Raw genomic sequence first — 19603 nt, 5'->3', positions numbered from 1 at the left:
ACCCTTTGACACTGCTCTACAAAAAGTGAAGCGTGCTTCAGGTTTTTCTAAAATGTGAAGCGATCATGTTTTATTGGGTCTTTTCTTATTTTGCAACATCGATTAGAATATATTCACTTATTAATTATACTCACTTGAATCCAAAAAAGGACTGAACAAGTGTATAACAGAATATAGGTAGTCAATGAAACTACTGAAACACAATTAGATGAAGTAACATAAAGGAGACATGAGAAAACTACACATCAAAAAGAATAAATCACTTTGCCTGAAGCCTTCAGTTTTTCCGAGACTCCTAGAATCAGAAATTATTTAAGACAGCTCACATCCTTTTTCTTTTTTATCTTGTACGTTTAATAAATGACTTAGCACATACGACAGTTTCAACCACCATTTTTGACCAAATGTTCCACTGAATATCTACAGGTTGCGCATAAATGTTTACCGAACGCTGAACATTCTGGAACAGTGTGAAATGCTTATTAAATGGTTAGTCTTCTGACTTGTCCAGACATTTAAAGCCTCTTATTTAGACTTTAATAGCTCTTAGATCATGTTTCTGTCATTACACTTACCACGTGTATTGTTATTTATCACCTGTTTCTTGAGATTGTCGCCCAAGAAAGGAAAGAAGACCTTGTCTTACACATTTTGGTATCTGATGTACCTTCCAAGAGTTTCGTTCACTGGAGATCTGAGAACCTGGCTTGCAGTGTCCCATTCCACCCCAAATCTTGCCAGTACTCTGGCTATTTCATCTAATTTTCTTGCCTCTCAGTTTCTTGACCTCATCTCTAATGACCTTCTTCTATTCCATTACAACTCAGCTGCCCATTTCCATGGTCACACCCTGCACTTTGTGACCACTCAGAACTGTCTCCCTTTGGAAATAAATTATACATTTGATTACTGACCACACTTCCCATTCTTCCAATTTTCTCATTTGATCCCAAATACATCAGTTCTTCAAAGTCATCTATTTCCTTAAGCATCCTACCTTTCCCTAATGGATTACCCTCCCCATCTCCCCCTTTTTTTTTATATGGCCTGGATTTCATAGTATGTTTCAGCCTCTTTATTGCTAACACAGGAACACATTCCCTTCTTAAAGATTCTGAGGTCAGATAGCCTTCAGAATTCAAAAATTGTCTGGTTTTAAGAACAGGTACACAGTAGATCACCCTTAGATGATGTAACATCCCCATCAAAATTTAGAGCATCATCCCATAATCACACACATTATTTTCTAAAGCAAAATGCATGAATATATACAAATTTGATAAATAAAGGTTATAAATAGCCTCACATAAATTCATTCTGAGCAGGCTTTGCCACTAGGTGACTTTTGAAAAAATCTTCAGTTTTCGGCCCTTCTTGAATATTGTAACTTCAGATAAGGAAGAAGAGACCTTTCTCTTTTAATCTACTTGCCTGGATGTACTTCCACAACAATTTCTTGGAGCAACCCCAGTCTTGGATGAGTGCAGTTGGTTGCCACTTCCACACCGACAGCAAGGCTTCTGAGCAATGTTAGAGAAAATCCACACATCTGGCAGATTGGTTCTGACATAAATTCATAAGTCTAACCTCATCTGAGACTTCAGTAGCACAAGAAGTCTGTTTTTCTCCCTAATTGTTATTCTCTACTTTCTCCATAGTGACTAACTTAAGCTCACCTACTGTTCTCTTTTGAGTCCCATCTTCCCTCTTTTCACAGCAATTGCCACAGGAGGAAAACAGAAACCATCAGACTGGGACTCCTTCACCCTTCTCCCAGCAAAAAAAGACCTAGTCAAGAATCCATCCTTTCTCCTTCTGTTACAATGGAAGGAGTATACCTTTTATCATCCAAGTGTTATGTGTTTCTACTATTTCAAGAACTTTGTTCTATAAATTGTTTCCTTTCTCCTCCTTGTATCTCCCCCTCACTCCTCCTTCTCTCCCTCTCCCCTTAATCTTTCCTATCTACATTCAAGTAAGTTTAGTTTCTGCCAGGAAAGGAAAGGAAAGGAAAGGAGAGGAGAGGAGAGGAGAGGAGAGGAGAGGAGAGGAGAGGAGAGGAGAGGAGAGGAGAGGAGGAGAGGAGGCGAGGAGGCGAGGAGGCGAGGAGGCGAGGAGGCGAGGAGGCGAGGAGGCGAGGAGGCGAGGAGGAAAGAGAGAGGTCTGTCATGACCCCATTTGACCTTGCAGCTTTGATCCTTTTTCTCCTTCATAGCCAACTACTTCATTTCTCACTAACATCTCAATTAACTATAGTAGGGCTTCTACCCCAACCCCTCCATCAAATCCACTCCATTAAATTCTTTAGTTCCATATAACTTCCCCAAGTAACACCAGTCTTGTCTTCAGAGCATTAGACACATGGCTGAAAAGCCCTTTTCAGATCATTCTTTCTTTGGCTTTCATGACATCATACTCTCCTGGATTTTGATCCTTCTCTATTGCTGGTCCTTCTTAGTTATTTCTGAGGGTTCCCCACATTCTGCACAACATTGATCTTTCTACACTGGTTATATACTCAGTCAACACATTTTCACTGAGTTTTCTAATATGTCCCCCAAGATTTCAATTATCTTATATATCAGCGATACTCCCAAATTTAACATATACTTTTTTCCTAAGCTCTAGCCAAATATCAAATTGCCTACTGGTATCTCTGACTAACTACCCCATAGGGCACTCAGTACTCAGTGTCTGTGCTCAAAATAAAACACAAAGTCATAATTTCCCTCATGATCCCCAACTTGCTACTGCCATCTTCTCTATTCCCGAGCCTGGAGAACCATTATCTCCCCAGTGGCCTGAGGGCTAACCCTGGGAATTCCTTCTCCCCTTATTCTCATCACTTAATAACCAAACCCTGTATATTCTCCTTCCTAAGCATCTACTCAACCTGCACACTTTATTCCATCCTCAAGGCCACCAGCATTATTACTACAGGGGATTACTAAGTGTTCTCTCTACCCAGTGCCCATCTCCTCTCTAGTGATCTTTCTAAAAAACAAGGTTGACCAAGCTGTTTTCCTACTGAAAATGCTCCAATGGCTTACAAGTGCACTTAAGATAAAAATCTAAACTCTTCAACCACCTTATCAGGCCTCACCTGCCCTCCAACCTCAACTCAAACTATTAATGACTTCCAACTCTCTGCTTCAGCTCTATGTAATGTGTTGTGCTCTCTCTCATCTCCGTTTCTAAGAGCAGTGGTTTTCTACATCAGATTGGAGACAACGCAGATTGGAGGGATTTTAAAATACAGACTACTGGCATATTCTGAAAATTTCTGATTCAGCAGATGTGAAGTGGGGCCCCAGGCGATACTGATGTTGCCGGTCCAGGGACCACACCTTGACTTCCACTGGCCCCAAACAATCTTCCCTCTATTTTTACCTGGCTCCCTTTTTTTCATTCTTTGTGCAGTTGAAAGGTTATTCTTTCTACTCAACTTCCCTAACCATTCCCAAGTCGAGGCAAGGTGTTTTCTACTACAATTCCCTATATTTTTCCCATAACAGCACTTACCACACCGTATATTAATAATGGCTCAATTAACTCTTCCTCATACTAGGCTATAAACCCTATCAGAACAGAGATTCTCACCTTCTTGTTCACTGTCGTATAGCATCCAACTGTTAGACAGATTAGATGCCAAATATATAGGTTGCATTAATCCATTAAAGATAATTCCAGAGATGTTTACACTTCATAACTTTCCTTTCTGGAAAGGATATACAATATACAAAAAATATATTCTAACTATAAATGCAAGGCTGCCTTCTTTCCTTTAGCTCCTATAACCATTTACTTTTTCTGGACACCTACATTTTTGCGCCAAATACGAAGCACATAGTACTTCACAGCATTCCAACTTCTGAACACCAACTGTTAACAAAGTCAACTGGTGATACATGCAGCCTCTTCGCTTTTCCCAACTTAGAAAAACTAAACTAAGGATAAAAACATATAAAAAAAGCGCAAATTGTCTTTTTAAGCCACGATGTGTTAAGAAGAGTGAAACCGACAGATATTCTCTAGCGTATCCCACATGCTGCATTAGCAAATGGCACGTGACCAAATCCTCTGCCATCTCGGATCCTTCAAAAACGGAATCGTTAAAGCCATACCACCTTTAACGACATAACTTACATGATTATTTTATCATCTGTGAAATAAGAAGATTGAGCTAAATTTTACATAAGGTTAACCTCAGATTTAAAATTCTACACTAAGGAAATTCTGGATAACAACTTTATATGTCATAAAAATTGCCAGCTAAATACTAAGACAGTATAAAATGTGCCTGGGATTAAAGTAGTAAAAGGCAGAATATACCTGAGAAAAAGAGGAATGTATAACAGGATTGAACTGAAAGAAGAATTAAATCCCCTCTCTTTTCATCTACAAGCAGAAGCAGGGCTGGAGAATAAGTGAAGGAGACCCTGGCAGAGCCACCAATAGGGTAACAGCCACAGGCTTTTTACTTCTTCAGGACCGAAGGGACCTAGGGTGAAACCCACACTAAGCTCTGGAGAATCTAACTTAACTATGATTGGACTAGAACCCATTCAGGTAGTCATGCCTATAATGACACAGCAAACAGCAAAAAATTATCAAATAGGGTAAGACAAAAATGCAACCGCAAAGGAGAGGACCATTCTGAAGAAAAGAAAACACCTCCCCTTGAAGCAAATTTATGGTTCGGGGGGGGGGTGGTGTTTAAAAAGAAAAAGATTAAGTTACAGGATTCTCAACGTACTTTGTTAGGGTACTAGCACTGAAAATAAAACAAGCCATCATGAAGACCAAAATGAAAAAAACACAACAAACAACCAAACAAAAAACCAGTAAAAACTACATAGAGATTGTAATAGTTCCTATTGCTACTGTAACAAATAACCATTATTAAGTTTAGTGGCTTAAATGTAAATTTATTATTTTATAGTCTTAGAGGTCAGAAGTCCAAAGTGGGCTTCACTGGGCTAAAATCAAGGTGTTAGCAGAGCTGTGTTCCTTTCCAGAGGTTCTAGAGTGAATTTTTCTTGTCTTTTCCAACTTGTGGAGACTGTCCACACTCCTTGGTTCATGGCCTACTTCCATCCTCAAAGCCAGCAATAGCTCATCAAGTCTTTCTCACATTACCTCATTCTAACACCAGCTCCCCCGGCCCCACCTCATTTCCACATTTAGAGACCCTTGTGATTCCACAAGGGTCCACCCAGACTGAGTCCACCCAGATAACCCGAGACAATCTCCCCATGTCAAAATCCTTAACTTAATCACATCTTGCCAAGTAAGGCATATTCACAGGTTCCAGAGACTAAGTATCGGACATCTTTGAAAAACCACTATTGTGCCCACCAAAGAGATGGAAAACAATTTCTGAATTAAAAACAGCAATTCACACAGTGAAATGGAGTGTAAAAATTCCAGGAAATGGAAATGGCAGGCTGAAGACATACTTAAGAAATTCATCAGCGCTCAGAGAAGGTGAGGGATGGCAGGAATATAAGGAAAGGAGGCACACAGATGGAAACGTGTGGTTATATTAGGACTCTAAGAAAGATTAGGACAAAGCTGAAGTAATATGGCTTGAAACGTAAGTTCCTGCTTAAGAAGAAAAGACCTCAGGGGCGCCTGGGTGGCTCAGTCGGTTAAGCGGCCGACTTCAGCTCAGGCCACGATCTCACGGTCCGTGAGTTCGAGCCCCGCATTGGGCTCTGGGCTGATGGCTCAGAGCCTGGAGTCTGGTTCTGCTTCTGTGTCTCTCTCTCTCTCTGCCCCTCCCCTGTTCATGCTCTGTCTCTCTCTGTCTCAAAAATAAATAAACGTTAAAAAAAAAAAAGAAAAGACCTCAGATTACTGGTTTACATTTATATAAATTACAAAACAGAGCTAATTAAAAACAACTAAAATGTAGATACAGCTTGGTTAGATTTTGGAATCTCAAGGGTAAAGATAAAAATCTTTAAGTACGAAAAAATAAAAATAAACAAAAAGCAAACAAATCAACATCTAAACAAAGAGACAGAACAGGGTATCATCAAGCTACTGCCATAGAATTCCAAAGGACAGAACACAAGCGATCAGAATCTCCATCACAAGGAGAAAATGAGGTCCATAAAATCTACAGCCAACTATATTCATGTTCCCCATATGAGGATAATATACAATGGTCTCAAAAATGTGGGCAGTCCCAAAGAACATCTACATTTCCTTCCTAAAAACTACAAAGGCAAGTAAGCCATGAGAAAAGTAAAAATAAAAAACACAATAGAGCAGAAACAGTGGCACAAAGTATCAAAACCCTCCAAAACACTGGAGTCTAAGTAAGTGTTCTTCATGTGGCTCTAAAACTTAGAGCAAATATCAAAAATAATTCTTTAGGGGTGCCTGGGTGGCTCAGTCAGTTAAGCATCCAACTTTGGCTCAGGTCATGATCTCACAGTTTATGGGTTCGAACCCCGTGTCGGGCTCTGTGCTGACAGCTCAGAGCCTGGAGCCTGCTGCGGATTCTGTGTCTCCCTCTCTCTCTGCCCCTCCTCTGCTCGCACTCTGTCTCTCTCTCTCAAAAGTAAACATAAAAAAATAATAGTAATAATAATAACAATAATTCCTGAAAGCATACTTATAAAAATAACCTACTCTGGAAGTAAAATCCCTTTATAGATAAGAACTTGAAATGTGGGAGAAGAATGTGTTAATTTTCTCTTACTACACAAGAAAGAATCAAGACACATCATTACAGTTGTAACAATAATTTTCAAAATTTTGAAAAAACCACCTCGTTGAATCATTATCCTACTTATTGTAAGAAATTTAGAGGAAACAAAAATATGATCAGGCAAAACTCAGGACTTTTTTAAACTTTATTCTGCTAAACTCCCCATCAGCATAATTAGAAATCTCTCTGTAATGAGAGAAGTTACAGAATTCTACACTGCCCAAGGAACAAAGATGTAAATGAAACAGGATTATTCCAAAAATACTGTCCTCACTGCTAAAAAGAGAAGCCCACATCCATGCCTTTTTCACATCCACCAATCACATCTCAGGATGATGGGGCGGAGGGAGGAGCCTCCTGGAGCTCTGCAGAGCAGATGTTCCAAATCTCAGAAGTTGACCTCACCCTAGCATGTGATCTCAAAAGAAGTCATAACAATTCTGCCGAGCCCGCACTGAAGAGAGGTGCATATGGTGTTCATTTTCACTGTGCACTTCATTTATTATTTGCACAGTCACAGACATTCCTGGAAGGCCAGGTATGGGTGGGGCACTGGGCTATACTACACCTGACAAGGGTACCAGACCCCTGGTGCCCCCACTGTAGAGCCTCTCACAGTCCACCCAGTGTGATTTCTCATCTCCTGAAACACAATATATTCATTGACCAAGTGAAAAAGGGAATACTTGGCACAAGCTAACTGACTGGTGATTAAACCTATGTGATTTAGTAACTATTTAGATAAGAACGTGAGTATGTATGCAACCGACATGCTAAAAGAGAGATTTTAATCTATGCTGGATAAATGACCAGTAATAAGATATAAATCAAGCCGAGTTGGTTTCCCACTCCTGCTAAAGTACAACAATGGAGTGAACAATTCTTCCCGATTCTGATGCTCCCCAGCTAATTGGTCTCTAGTAAATCCCATAACTGCTCTGAATGTTGATTTTCTTATTCATAAAGTAAGGTGTGGATGCTCTCTTAGACCCCTGCAATTCAAGTTCTTCAATCTAAAATAATCAGACCTTCTACACATTTCTTCCCCCTTCCAAAAAAAAAAAAAAAAAAAAAGAAAGAAAAGAAAAAAGAAAAAAGAGAGAGAGAGAGAAAAGAGCACAGAATTAACTGCCATTAAGTCTCTATTAAGCAAAATTGTTCTCACCCGCTTTTAGAGCCTCAAATTAGAAACAAACAAAAAAGTGAGATGATCTGCCACTAGAGATAGAAAATGGGCCACAAAACAATGCTGATAGAAGCTGAAAATGTTTGAAAGCTAGAATTCTTAGAGTAGCTGAAGAATGGCAACTACAAGATTTTTTGAGTTTACCTGAAAAGGTACACAAGATACTACTTCTTATAAAGTAACAACGTATATGAATAAGATGTGTCCATATGTAAACAGAAACTAGGGAAAGCAGATTGTACTTCCGTGAAAATACTTTATATCTGTTACAGCCCCTCGTAATGGGCAGGGATAAAGTGAGAAACATTTTACTTACCAAAATTCCAGAGAAAAATTTGAGTTGGTCTAAGAGGAGGGAATGAAAACAAAAATCATTAAAACATTAAGAGGTTATGGAGAAAATGTAATAGTCTTCTCAACGCATTATTGAGTAAAAGGGAACCACAAGCCAAGGCAATAGGTCCCCCTGGTAATACATTGACAGATTATGGAGACTGGGCATTAAATATTACCGGGCCAAAGAAGATGAGCCCTCAGCCTTGTAGGAGGCAGTGAGCTAGAATTGAGAACAATCACTAAGCTAGAAGTCTTCAAGATCTCCCCATCAGTAAAAGAGTAGACCAGGAAAAAACAAAAAAATTACCCAATTGCTCTGGGGAAAACAAGGAAGTTTGTCTGTCTTAGCTTAGGCTCCAGGCTAGGAAACAGATAAAAGGAGTCATGACCCCAAGCCTATAAATCACATACAGTTGTGATTTGAAATTCAACTACCTGTCAAGTCTGCAAAGCCACAGAAGGAGAAATTACCAGAAACCATGGTCCTGAGCTTGGGATAGCCCCTCCCCCTTCCTGCTCCACATTGTCTGGCACTGGCCAGCAACAAACCTCTCGGGAGGGCCGGACCTCAGTGCGGCCAGACAGGTCGCACTCTCTCAGAGCAGCCCCCACCCAAGACAAACTTGTCATCCAGAAGAATAAGGGCACAGGAGGAATAACATGTGAGAACCAGGAGAAAGTCCACAGCAGGATTAGACCCAAGAACATCAGATGGAAGACCGAACTGAACAAATGGAGCTTCTGTATTTCCCTCTTTCCACTTCAAAGATTTCAACAGCCATACTTTCTAATTCTGTTCTTTAATGCTTATTCTTAATATTTTAACGTGCAGTCTTGATAAAGTCTAAAGGTGACCCTCTTCCCTTGATGCAAGCCTTCTCTCCAGTGTCTCTGCTCCCATGTATCATGTTACCGCCACTCAGCATTGTGCTTCCATTTATCAAACCTACCAAAAATTACTTGATATTATGGTTTTGGTTTTATATTTTCAAAGTTTATTTGGTTACCTTTGTATGAAGTCACCATAACTATGAGAACAAACAAGGAGATTAAGAATAAAAGAAATTAATGGGGCACCTGGGTAGCTCGGTCAATTAAGCGTCTGGCTCTTGATTTCCGCTCAGGTCATGGTTCGTGGATTCGAGCGCTACACTGGGCTCTCCCTCTCTCTCTGCCCTTCCCCCACTCACGCTCTCTCTCTCAAAATAAATAAATATTTTTAAAAAGGAATAAAAGCTATTAGCCAATATTTTTAAGGAACATACATGAGAGCGCCTAAATATGTTATATGTTACATATTATATATTTATACATGTTTACATGTAATTATATTAAAATATCTAATTATATAACATAATTATATACAAGTATAAAATATACAAATATAGCTTTATATATCAAGACTAAACAGAGTTTATTCCAGAATGCAAACATGATCTAGCATTTAAATATCTAATAATATAATTCACCACACAAATTCAAGGTAAGAAAATAAAGCCAATGATCATCTCAATAGACATGAATAAATGTGTTTGGTAAGTTTTAGTGCCCTTTTGTGATAATTTGGCAATCTAGAAGTAGAAGGGAGCTTCCTTAACTTGATAAAAGATCTGTGGCAATTGTCATAGTTGATGGAAGTACTCCTTTTTAAAACAAATGAAACAAATTACCAACTGCTTTTTAGCATGTACTCGTGGTCATAGCCAAACTGTAAGAAAAACAAAACAAAAACAAAAAACAAAAAGAATTGAAAAAGAAAAACCTTACTGTTTTTCACAAATGAGATAATCCGTTACACAGAAAATACAAAGATAACTGTATGAATAGAATTTAGCAAGTTTGCTGGGTTAACATCAAGCCACATGAATCAACTATGTTCCTATAGACAGAGACAATATTTTATGGGTAAAGAAAGATATTAAGATGCCAATATTCCCACTATAAATATATTAATTCAGGGCGATAAAATGAAAAAAATCCCAAAGGGTTCTTCATGGTGCCTGACAAGTTTCCTAAACGTTGATATGGAGCTATAAAAGAATCTGAATATCCAGGAAAACTTGGAAGTTCTTTGCCCTATAGAATACCACATTTTATTGAAAGTGACAGTAGTTAAGACATTGTGATGTTGTCCCCAGAATACATGAATGACCAAAGGAACAGAGCGCCAGAAACTCGGTATTAGAGACTTGCTTTACCCATCAATGGAGAAAATGGCATAACTGTTCATCTGTATGAAAAAATAAAATAAACTATCTATGCCATATACACAGAAATTAATTTCAGGTAATATAAATATGTGAAAAAATATAATATGTGAAAAAATAAGTCTCTAAGACTTTGAAAGGAAAATAAGGCATCTATTTGTAACCCATAAATAGATTTTTCTAAACAAGGTCAAAACACTGACAAAATGACTAATTAGAAATTTAAGACTTCTGTGCAACAGAACTTTATAATTAGTGAAAAGAGAAGCTGGAGACTAGGAGAAATTTTGGCAATGCACACAAAACAGACTTACAGTGAAATGTAAAAACTTCCTACAAATCAAAAGGGAAAAGCCAAACAATGCAGCAACAGAATAGACAAAGATAAGCATAGGCAATTCACAGAAAAAGAAACTTAATGGCCAATAATCACATGAAAAGATTACTCTTCCAGGGAGTAAGAGAGAGTTAAACACAAACTGCAGTCAGATACAACTTATCTCCACTGGCTTGGCAAAAATTAACACGTCTGAAAATATCAGGAGTTGGTGAGGATGGTCATTCGGTGTTGGTGGGAGTAAAATTTAGCACGTTTGCTTTGAAAAACTATTTGGCAAAAACCACTAAAGTTGGACACATTCATACACGTGACTGAGAAAGTCTAAGCCTAGAAAAACTCACCCATGTGCTAAGGAGTCATGCCCAAGACTTTTCATCGCTACTCTTCTATAAGAGAGTATTTCTTATGACTGAAATGTCAGAAGCAACATAATTATTTGTCAACTGGAAAACGGGTAAATTGCAATATAAACAGAAAGGTATGCTATAAAGCAGTGAGAATGAACAAAGTAGAGCTTTCTATATGCTGAGGACTCAAGCATTTTATTCAGTACAATGCAGTACACCATTTTTAAGAATGTTAAAACTCTGCAGAAATAGGGGCCCCTGGGTAACTCAGTTGGTTAAGTTGTGACTCTTGATTTTAGCTCCGGCCGTGATCTCACAGTTGTGAGATCGAGCCCCCTACTGGGCTCGGTGCTGAGTGTGGAGCCTGCTCGGGATTCTCTCTCCCTCTCTCTCTGTCCCTCCCCTGGCCTCGTGTGCGTGCATGCATGCACCCAAGCACTCTCTCTCTCTCTCTCTCAAAATAAGTAAACCTAAAACTTGCAAAAATACTATATATTGTTTATATTTTCCCACATATGTATATATACCCACAAACATACGCAAGGAGATGACAAATATCAACTTATGATCTGAGCCAAGAGGGCTAATGAGTCATATTTTGGCAGACTACAAGGGGCTTCAGCTTTATCTGTAATTATTTGTTTCATTTATTAAAGACCAAAAGATTTGGAAGCAATGACATCAAAGTGTTCAAATTTCACAGTCAGGTAACAGATATATGACTGTGTTACACCACTCTATGCTCGTCTCTACTTAACATAAAAAACAAAAACAACAAAAACAAAAAACCAACCACAACAACAAAAGGGCTAATTCATTCTGAGTCACAGCCAATTGGCTGTGATGTCAGTAAAAGAGGGAGGGGAAGGAAGGAGAGGGAAGGGTAGCAACACCCTTCCAGGTTACACCAGGCCCAAGGAGTGATTATTGAATAACCTGAATATGGGAGGGTGTTTCACTTGCGACTCCTGTTTCCTGGGAGACAGCAAGGGGTAGGGGAAGCACCATCATAGATTTGCAGAGGATGTGAGCTGAAGCCTTAGAATCTGTGAGACCTGAGTTGAAATGCTGGTTATCTAACACCCCCCTCTCAGGACTTCGTTTCCTCATCTATAAAAGGGAGAGAAACACATCACCTACTTGTAAGGATTGAGTACTTCTTACTCAGTTTTTGTAATATCTGTTCTCTTGAAACTTTCAAATTCAGTAACCCAGAGAGCTTGACTTTCATAAAGCAACCACCACCTTTAAACACACCTTTCTTGAACTCACAGATGAAAATAGTAAGTAATTCATCCATGAAAAAAATGAAAAATTATTTCCCATTAGCCCATCGAAATTGTCTAATAGCAGAATGTTTCCTTATTATCATGTTCCAATTTTTTTATAATGATATGTGTGTAGATTAGTGTCTATTTCTTCTGATGGTTTATCTATCCTTACACAAACACCCCACTGCCTTATTCATTATAACTTTATAATAAATTCTGATACCTGGAAGTGCAGCTTTTCCCACCTAGCTCTTCTCCTTTAAGATTACATTTTTTTTTGGTTTTTATTTATGTTTTGTATTTTTATATAAGTGTTACAACTGGCCTATGAGGCTTCCAAAAAAAATAGGATTTTTATTGTGATCACATTCAATCTATAAAATGCATTTGCAGGGAACTCACATCAAATCAACGAATCTTACAATCTACTGATAGTTATATATTTAAGTCATCTCTTTTGCTTTGTTTTGTTTTTATTTATTTTTTTTTGAGTGAGAGAGAGCATGAGCAGGGAAGGGGCAGACAGAGGGGGAGAGAAAGAATCCCAAGCAGGCTCCTCACTGTCAGCACAGAGCCCGATGCAGGGCTCAAACTCAGGAACTAGGAGATCACGACCTGAGCCAAAACCAAGAGTCAGACGCTCAACCGACTGAGCCACCCAGGTGTCCCAAGTCATCTCTAATGTCTATTAAAGTTTGATAAACAATCTCAAAGAGCTCTTACACCTATTTTCTTATTATTCCTAGGTGCTTGATAACTTTTCACACACTTATATACAGCTTTTCTGGATAATATTCCATCTAACAGTTGTTTCTCATTACTGAGATATAATGGATATATATCAGATGTTCAATTTTTTAAAGTTTATTTATTTATTTTGAGAGAGAGAGAGAGAGACAGAGAGAGACAGAGACAGAGACAGAGAAAGAGAGGGTGAAAGAGAGAATTCCAAGCTGGCTCCACACTGTCAGGGCAGAGGCTGATGCGGGGCTTGAACTCACGAATCGTGGGATCATGACCTGAGCCAAAACCAGGAGTCAGACACTTAACCAACTGAGCCACCCAGGAAACCCTCAGGTGTTTAATTTTTAAAAGACAGGACTACATACCTATTTAAGTCTTTGCTGTATTCTACTACCTACACTTAGGTACTCTTTTATTCTTATAAAGAGTTTGTCTGCTTTCTTTTTCTGTGACTAGTTTAGAAAAAGCAATAAAATGTCTAACCAAAAAAAGCAGCAGCATTTAATACTGTATTGATTTATTTTTTTTAATTTTAAGGAAAATATGCAAAAAAAGTTCTCAAAAGAATAAACGCATGCTCCAGATACATCACCTGAGAAAGCTAAACATCATGGCGTAACTACAACTATAATCCTCACAGATTTCCTATCATGCCACCTTGTTTCTTTCACCTTTTCTTTCTCCACTGTCACCGAATTGAAGCCCCATCTGCAAGCTGTGCAGCCCTAGTTTGCCAAGCTAATCCTGAAAGAGACAGTAGGCTGATGAGCTGAGTCTCCATCCTGACGTGGCTCACAGAGGTACGATCTTTGCCTGACCATGACTGCTGAGTCCTGAGTTCCCACTGGTCACTCATATATAATCCAGCATGTCAGAGAGAAGTCCTGAACATAAGCCATAGGGCTGGGATTCTTCTGGGTCCTCCCCTCCATTGTTTTTGCCAGGTTTCTTTAGTAACCTGATCAACTACAATTAAAGTCATGCTAAACGGAGTTTGGGAGTATGCAAAGCCCCTAGTGTTGTGGCCCAAAGATGAATCCAGATGAATGCACCTTCTTTTCAGGTCTCATGGCTCCAAAACCACCCAAAGCTGCCTGATGGGGGCTCATCTAAGTGCACATATTCTGAGATCAGGCAGCTATTTAGTTCAACCATATCCTATTCTCTTCCTGCAAAAGTGGAGGTTCTTGCTCCCAAAGGGGGTCTGAATCTCTGAAAGTTACTATATTGCCAACCTAGCCTTTCGAGAACTAATCTACTCCATGACCCTTTCATAAACATTTTGTCTGATGCTAAAGAAAAAGTAACAATCCACTTTCACTTTCTCCCAGCCTGTGCCTGCCTGGAATTATCATTTATGAAATAAGTTTAACTTAAGGGCAGTTCTTAAGTGCTGCTATGCAATTGTGAAATGGCAATATCATCACCCACAGCAATGAAGGCTGATTTTTTAGATAACAGTCTTATTATATAGCAAGGTACAGTTCTCCAAAGACAGAAATCTCCTGGACTCTATGATTATGCTCTCCTCTGCTAGGAAACACACCAGAGCATTGCCCTCATCTTAGTGCTTATTCATGGAAAAGCTGCAGTGACAGTTCAAAGAAACGTGGCTGGAGAAGCTAGGCACATGAAGAGGAAAATGGGCAAATGGCACCATAATGGGCAGTAAGAGGGAGAAAACCATGTCCCTTTTGAAGGATAAAGGGGCAGCTTTAATCACTAAAGACTAAACTAATTAGAAAGAATTTATTAGAAAGAAAAAGAAGCAAACATGAAAGGTCTCCTTTGTGGTTTACCCCAGGTATCTTTGCACAATTTTCTTTTATGAGTAGAAAACTCAAAATGTGCCCTCATATAGATGAATGAATAAAGAAGGTGTGATGTGTATATACAATGAAATTTTATCCAGCCATAAAAAGAAATGAAACCTTGCCATTCACAACAACATGGATGGACCTAAAGGGTATAATGCTAAAGGAAAGCTGTCAGAGAAAGACGAATACCACATGATTTCAGTAACATGTGGAATTTAAGAAACAAATGAGCAAAGAAAAGAGAGAGAAAGAGAGAGAGACCAAGGAACAGATTCTTAACTATAGAGAACAAACAGATGGTTACCAGAGGGGAGGTGGGTGGGGGCTGGGTGAGATAGGTGGTGAGGATTAGGGAGAGAATTTGTCATGATGAGCACGGACAAATCACTGCATTGTACACCTGAAACTAATATAACGCTGTATGTTGACTGTACTGGAATTAAAATCTAAAAAAAACCTAATGAGTATATTGTTAAACATTTCCCAATCACCACCGCCTGGACTCAGTCTAAATAAAAAATCACATGACCTCTTCTCATGTGAGCTAATTAACTCTAGATCTCTCTTTCCCCCACCTTTATTTTACTTAGTTTGAGAAAAACCAAAACAATGTGCCCTCATGTTCCGAAATAAAATATCCTCTCAAGCTTTATCTGAGCTTATAAACACAAAAGGGAGCATAGATGAATTTAAATTGCAATATGAGAACAAATTTTACCTCTAATAGAAACATGGTTCAAGATAGAGTAAGTCAGAAATCTCAGTGTTTATCTACACATGCATTTATTCCTGGCAATGCATTGGAGTTTTCCTTAGACTGTTTATCTAACTTGGCTTTCCTTTGATGGATCTTCTGGCATACAACATAAGCACATCATCTACACACACCATATGCAGAGGTAACCACCTTCTCCCTGTAAAGTATTCTTAGAACAATTATGGGGGGGAGGGAGAGAAAGGAAATGATTTCATGTCAGGTATCTAAGGCGCCATCTTATGCCGAATGGATATTTTGCCATTTACATTTGGGAGCACAGTATAGTTTGAATTCTAGAGATTAAAAGAAATAAAACTGGAAAAGATACCTATATTGAAACACGCCCTAGGCATGGGACTTGAGCCAAAATTCACCTACATCTAAGCCCATGCTCTTTCCTCAGTTCCATGTTCGATGAAGCCAGACCACACTATGTCTTTGTTGTGTGGCCCTGGAAACATACTTCATACTCAGATTGGTCACACTTTTGTCTGAAAGCACTGTCAAGGTATCTGCAATTCCTTACGTTTGTGGCTAATAATTTAACAATTATAATCATTCTCTTACTTTGGAACCTTCGGTATGGGTCTAATTTTTCTATCCTTGAGTGGTGAAACATTCTGGTTGCTAGGTCAATCTATTTCCGACTTAGAGAATAAAGGGGGGATATGGGCTTGTCTTTTAAATCTTAAAAAGTCATCAAATGGTTTTGTGGAGAAGAAAACTGATCTGACCAATGTTTTTAGAAGATAACATAACTGCAAAACTACTTCTTAGAAAAGCAGTTGGGGAAATCTGAATATGGAGGAGTATAAAATGATATTAAGCAGTTGTTTTAAATTTTGTTAAGTGTGTGGGGTCCTAGGTGGCTCAGTTGGTTAAGCACTGGAGAGACTTCAGCTCAGGTCGTGATCTCACAGTTCATGGGTTCGGGCCCCTTGTCGGGCTCTGTGCTGATAACTCAGAGCCTGGAGCCTGCTTCTGTTTCTGTGTCTCCCTCTCTCTCTGCCCCTCCCCTGCTCATGCTCTGTCTCGCTCTCTCAAAAATAAACATTAAGAAAACAATTAAATTTTGTCAAGTGTGATAACAGTATTATGGCTATATAAATGAATTATTTTTAGAGATGCATAATGATGTACAAGGGTTGAGGTGAGAGGACACGATGCCATGCATTTGCTTTACAGCGGTTCCTCCTCCCCTCAAAATGGGAGGAAGTGAAACAGGTATGGCAAAATACTAACAACTGTTGAATCCAGGTGATGGCTATATTGGTATTCGTTGCATTATTCTTTTTATGTTTGTGAATGTTTGAAAACTGCCATCATAAAAAGGTCTAAAAAACAAAACAAAAAAAGCCAAAATGCAACCCATTAAATATGGAATTGCTTTAATCCAAAAGTATCTAGTCTCTGACACCAGAAGTAAACCTCTAAAACCAAACTTTGGAAATATGATGGATTTTGTCAGAGGAACCTATTGGTAATGATGTTCAAAAATGCTGGTCTTCCACCAGATGACAAATAGAGACCTCCTTAAGTACAGACCTCATTGTGTCACATCTAAAGGCTGGATCAGAACTAGAGGAGCACTCTGTTAAGACACTGAGTATCTACCCAAATTCATGCCTTTGACATGACAGCTACGGGAAATCACATGGACGTTCGAAAACAGCTTTTGTTTCCTGGGCTTAAAACCAAGAAGGTCACTTCACAATTGAGAGCAGAATGAAATACCTTATAAATAACTGATACCATACAGTCCTCCCTTACTGGAATCCCAGGTGTAGGATCTGAATACCTTTGAAATTCTCAATACTGGTCCTGGCTTTGAGAGAGGCCAAACCATTCATGCATGTATTGAACTACTGACCCTTCCATTCAAAAGGAAAATAAAACTTTTCATCCATCCTCTACCCACAGTAATTGGATGAAGCACAATTAAAGTAATGCTAAACAGAGTTCTAGAAACAGAAAATGACCATTTACAGTGGCAAGTTGTTTTATTTCCTATCCCACCTCCACCCCACGCCCATATCTGCAGGACATGAACACGTTAATTCAACCTAATGATGACATGTTCCCGTTCATCCCTGAAGCTTTCCTTGGGTAAGGAACTCTTTAACAGTGCCTGGACTAACACAGCTATAAATCAGCTACGCACGGCCTCCCTGCTGCCGCTAGTCCAGTTTCGCCTCTGTATTTATCTAACTACATAAGAACAAGGTGCTTTCTCAACAGAAGAAAACAAAAATCCGCCTTACCGTCTAGTCGGGAGGAAAGCAGGGAATACAAACTTGTCCCACTTCAAAGCACAAGGCCTATCTTTCACTCGCTAAGCAGCAACCCCAGCAGGGGTGACAATGGAAGCTTTCTTCCCTATTATTGTCTGAAACAATCACAGGCTATCTGTCCATATTAATTAGCTTATATCTAGTATTAGGCAGCCTTGATTAGAAAAATTCTCTTTGTTACCAAATGAATAGAGGAAAACAAAACCAAAGGGTTTTTTTTTTTTTTTAATTGTTGTTTTTGCCTTAGAAAAGGATTGTCAGGCCTTTCACACTTGAATGTGGGTGTATCTTTACACAGGTCCCTGAATTCACTCTGAAAGAATGCAAGTTGATGTGCCAGACAATACCAGGCTAAGCCGATGGAGTGAAATGCTTATTACGCCTTGCCTGAAGAGATGCCATATTTAAATTACTTTTATCTTCTCTGAACCTGGAGAAACCTTGATGTTGAAAGAGTAGACATCAATACAGACTTGGGGGCTAGGGCACGTCAGCCTTGGATGAAAATCTGACAGCACAAATTACATGCGAAGAATTGACATATAGGTTATTAGGAGGCCCATCATTCGCCAGAGGATCTTGGGAACTAAGTGACCCAACAATGGTCTGTATCTCTCCAGAAGAGGAAACTCCCTCTCCTTGGGACCTATTAGTTGACAGCTGACTCCTTCCCAGTGGGCTTGGGTGCCTCCAACTATCAGAGGCTACTGTTCCCAACATATGTTAAGAATAATGAGACTCACTACCCTGCTTGAGACTAAATAATAAACTTACTCACCAAAATTGTCAAAAGTCAGGGTTTGAAGCCAGACCCAAAACTCCAAAGCTACACAGGCTTCAAGATTAACGTCAAATTCCTCCGTGTAGCTTGCAAGGCCCTGCAGAATCTTCTCCAACCTTGTAACCTAACCCATCTACCTCCTCTACCACCAGAAATATGCTGATGAATATCTAACAATGGGCTCTTAAGAGTAAGGGACTGTGTTTGCCAATTTCCATGGTTAAATACTCCACCCTGGCTGATTTCAAGTTACAAGCATGAAGTCAACTGGTTCACACAATTCCTGAAAATTGAACAATCAGATCTTCTGCGCCGGCAGAGCAGGCTCTAGCACATCTCTGCTTACAACCTCACACCCCAGCAGAGTGCAACTATCCCAAACTAACTTCCAAATGCTGTGCGCGCTCTCTCTCTTCCCTCGGGACATTCGACATTCACACACGCTGTTTCTTCTCCCTTGTCAAAGTCAGGATACATTAGCTCCTAGCCTGGTGGTCTTCCTTCCAGAAGCCTCCCCTGGTCCTCCAAGTCTTTCCTGGAGGCTTCCCTTCCACTCCTAGAGTAGCCATACTTCCATCATAGCAGTTGTGACACAGCACTGGAATTTCTTGTTCATCTTTCTGTGTCCCACTCCATTTTCTAAACCCTGCAGACAAAAGCCTTGTGTATCTTATTTATTCTTGGATCCCCAGGCCAGCCACTGTGAGCTTGCTGAACAGTATTAACTAAGATGTTTTGAGCACTCTGTACTAGATTTTGTTCTAAGTGTTATACATATCTCATTTCATCCTTAAAATAATCCTAT

The 19603-nt window shown here is 39.3% G+C and overlaps 1 protein-coding gene across 1 annotated transcript in view; it reads right to left on the bottom strand.

The window, feature by feature from the left end:
* LPAR1 (lysophosphatidic acid receptor 1) overlaps positions 1–19603 on the bottom strand; it is a 134288-nt gene that overhangs the window by 58064 nt on the left and 56621 nt on the right. The gene's annotated exons all lie outside the window — the stretch shown is intronic.

The sequence above is a fragment of the Prionailurus viverrinus genome, chromosome D4 (assembly GCF_022837055.1).
Source record: "Prionailurus viverrinus isolate Anna chromosome D4, UM_Priviv_1.0, whole genome shotgun sequence".
Classification (NCBI taxonomy): Eukaryota; Metazoa; Chordata; class Mammalia; order Carnivora; family Felidae; genus Prionailurus; species Prionailurus viverrinus.
This window is presented reverse-complemented; position numbering and strand designations above follow the sequence as displayed.